Source organism: Pteronotus mesoamericanus, unplaced genomic scaffold (genome assembly GCF_021234165.1).
Source record: "Pteronotus mesoamericanus isolate MK-2021 breed Mesoamerican mustached bat unplaced genomic scaffold, CSHL_Meso_final contig_26, whole genome shotgun sequence".
In the NCBI taxonomy this organism is placed as follows: domain Eukaryota; kingdom Metazoa; phylum Chordata; class Mammalia; order Chiroptera; family Mormoopidae; genus Pteronotus; species Pteronotus mesoamericanus.
In genome coordinates this window covers 12,117,193-12,120,810 of record NW_026555109.1, presented here as the reverse complement: position 1 = coordinate 12,120,810, position 3,618 = coordinate 12,117,193, and positions in this window count along the sequence as shown.

The window sequence follows — 3,618 nt, the reverse complement described above, 5'->3', positions numbered from 1 at the left end:
ACAAAAGATAAGATTTACATTAAACTTTATGCAAAAACACATATTCCGAAGAAAATGACACAAAATATAAAAGTAAACTGATGAACAAATGAACAAAGAAAAATGACAGATAAAAAGAACCTAAAATAGTAATATGACAATCAGATGACAAGTAAAAAATAATCAGTAATGGACAAAGTGGGCTACTATAAATTGATTTTTTAAATTTATTATGAGAATATAATAGATAGGAATATTTCTGAGCCCGATAAGATAGTATGAAAATATAGCAAATAAAAGCAGTCAGAAATACAATAAAAAATTGTCAAAACAAAGTTAGAATGTTAATAATTTTTCTGTTCTTAACATGTGTTAAGTAGACAAATGTTAAAGAAAAGAATCAAACAATGTAATTAATACATTTTATTTACTTAATATTTGTAAAAATTATGCTGTTGCCAAATGTCCATTGTATAGTTAAACATTGATCATAACCTGTCTCTCGAAAAAACCTCAATAACTTCTCTGGACCATACTTTCTGATGAGAGCAAGAGAATTTAAGTGATAACAAAAAAATATATAAAAACTTAAGCTGTCTGTAAATTAGAAATACTCCTTAAATAATCTTTGAGGAGCAGAGAAAATTAAGTGATTAGAGTTTGTTTAGGAGATAACAATGAAAATATCACATACTATAATAATCTATTATAGTATACATAACAAATTATTATAAATACTAGTATACTAGTATAATCTAGGAAACAACTTTGTAATTATTAAAGGTTTTTATCTATAAATAAGAAAGGGTGTAAATGAATTATCCAGTCTCCTCCAGAAGCAAAACAACAGGTATAGCAAACTTTAATGGAAACATGAATAAGAAACTAATAAAGGTATAGTAGAAATTAATGAATGAAACCTGAAACCTATAGAATAAATATAGTGTTTCAAAGCCTGATTCTTTTAAATGAAATATTAACAGTGACAAATCCTTGGCAAGGCTAGAAGTAAGAGAGGGAATGTACAAATACTCAGCATTAGAAATAAGAACATGGCAGAGGGGAAGGGCAGTTCAATGGTGAGAACACAGAGCCTCCTGGCTCTGAGCCAGACTGGCTTCCCATTTGTAAAACTACCTAGAATGGGATTTTTAAGAAAATCTATGTGTATTTGTTAAGTAAACAAAAAATATGGACAGGAGATTTCAGAACTAAAACAATATTATGCACAGCCATATGATAATATGTTCTGAAATTTAGCTGAAATGAATGAATTTCTAGGAAAATATGTTTACCAGATGTAACATTAGAAGAGGCAGAAGACTTGAAGTTTGGAAGACAGTAAAAACATTCCAATAGAAATATACTTCTGTTGGTCAAAAAGTTTTTAAAAATGTATTAATCTAACAAATATTGATTAATTATCTACTATGTACCTCTTGCAGCTTTTATTCTAGTAAATGTGAGATAAATTTGTATCTTGTTTTTTAAATTTCAGAAATAAACTATACTTTTTTTAAAAAAAAAGAAGAAGAAGAAGGGGGGGGAGGACAATCAGTTAACTGGTCAAGGTGAAAAGCCAATGGCTTCATCTCTTCTCCCCAGGCCCACCTGTCTGCTGTCTATCTATCTCTATCTGTGTAATTTATATGTGCACATGTGTAATTTAGATTCTATAGGATGATTATCCATTTCTTCTGTAACTTGTTACTTCCAAATTATGGATGTCCCTCCATGTCAGCACATAGTATTTCAATTATGCAAGTACTATTCTCTTCAAAACAAGGTGTGTGATTGAACAGATTGCAAGGAAATGTAATCCCATGTCACTCGCTCCTACTATTTGAAGAAGAGTGATCCAAGGCTAAGCTCTTCTAGATTCTTCTAGTTTCCTTAGTTCCAGTAGCTGCCACTGCTTCATTCCTATCATGTTGTCCTCCTCTATTTTCTATTGTGGAAGCTTTTAGAATTTTCCTTTTATGTTTGGTGTCCTTAAACTTTATCAGGATGTATTTGGGTGTGGACATATTTTTTCTTCATTTTTTTCTGTCCTTGGTGGACAATTATATAAGAAACTTCAGCTCTGGAAAAGACTGTTCAATTATTTCTCTTACTGTTTCTTTCCATGAACATTTTGTTTTCTGTTTTATAAAATCTTTGTTAAACTATTTGACCCTCTGGTATATATCTTGCAATCTTTTAATTTTTTTATTTACTCATATGTTTGCTTATTTTTTCTTTTAGATCTGGGAGATTATTTGACTGTACTTTCTGGCTGTCTGGCTTCCACAGTGACAGAGAACCCTGGGCCAGATAAGCAACTTGGTGTTTCAATCGGATTTTTGTTTTGTTAGTCCTGTTTTAATTACCAGTACCTCCTTCTCCTCTGCGAGTGATATTTTCTTCTTCTTTTCCTTCTGCTCCCCGCTTCTTCTAATTGTAGCCAATTTTAATTTTATGTATGCAATCAAATTGAATTATTATTATTACTATTATTCCTGTTTTCTCTCAGGTGAGCTGTTTTACTTGGTCATCATTGTCATTATCTTCTACTCTAGTATTTTCCTTCTGTTTCAGGTGGCCCTTGGTTTTGCGTATTTTTATGAATGAAGGCCTGGGTTGATGGACATAGGCGGTGACTTTTGGGTTTCCTTTATAGTATGCACATCTGTTTCCTGAGCAGCCCTCTTCCTTGAATGGCTAACTACAGGCCCAATATAAGTGGGTGAGGCATCAACAGCAGGAAGAACAAGGAGCGGACATCCTGGGAACCTCTTCCTTACCCACACCCCTCCTGGGCCAAGCGCCAAAACAGGGCAGTTGTTCCCTGAGAGTTGATAACACAGCACAGAGATTTCCTAGCTATTTTTGGTCCATGGCCCCTTTTTTGTCTCAATGATTTTTTGAAAAAGAGTTGATTTATTTATTTTTAAAGAGAGGGGAAGGGATAGAGGAAGAGAGGGTGAGAAATATTGATGTGAGAAACATCAGCTGGCCACCTCTTGAACACCCCACAACTGCAGACCAAACCCACAACCTTGACTGGGAATCAAACCAGTGACCTTTTGCTTTGTGGAAGGATGCCTAACCAATTGAGCCACACCAGTCAGGGTATTTCAGTGATTTTTCATAGGAGCCCCAAGCATAAGGACTTTCTACCAGTGTTCTTTGTAAGTAGCTAGATCTAAGCAACTTATTTACTATTTATGTACTAACAACTTAGTAGCTAACACATTGAAAACTAGCACATGAAAATTAAAAGAGACTATATTTCTTTTTCATGCTTAAATAAACCCCATTAATTAGTAGTGGGCTGTATGTGGCCTTTGGGAACTAACTCCACAATGCTTCAAACCCTGTGTTCAGATTACAGATCTTTTGCTCATTTTCTGTTTCACCTTCACTTTCTAGTGGCACTTGTTTTTTTTATCATAGCTGCTGAAAATCTTGCTTCTCAAAGATATGATATCATGGAAAGGAATGTAGTACAATCTGAAGCTGAAGCTGTGAACTGTCTAACACAAGCATTTCTCTTTGTGTCTGTTAGCTCTTCAGGATGGCCATGTTTATCCCCCAAATTTAAAGCACTACAGTGACCCTATGCACAGGCCATGGTGTCCTGAGGCCCCTTGGTATATA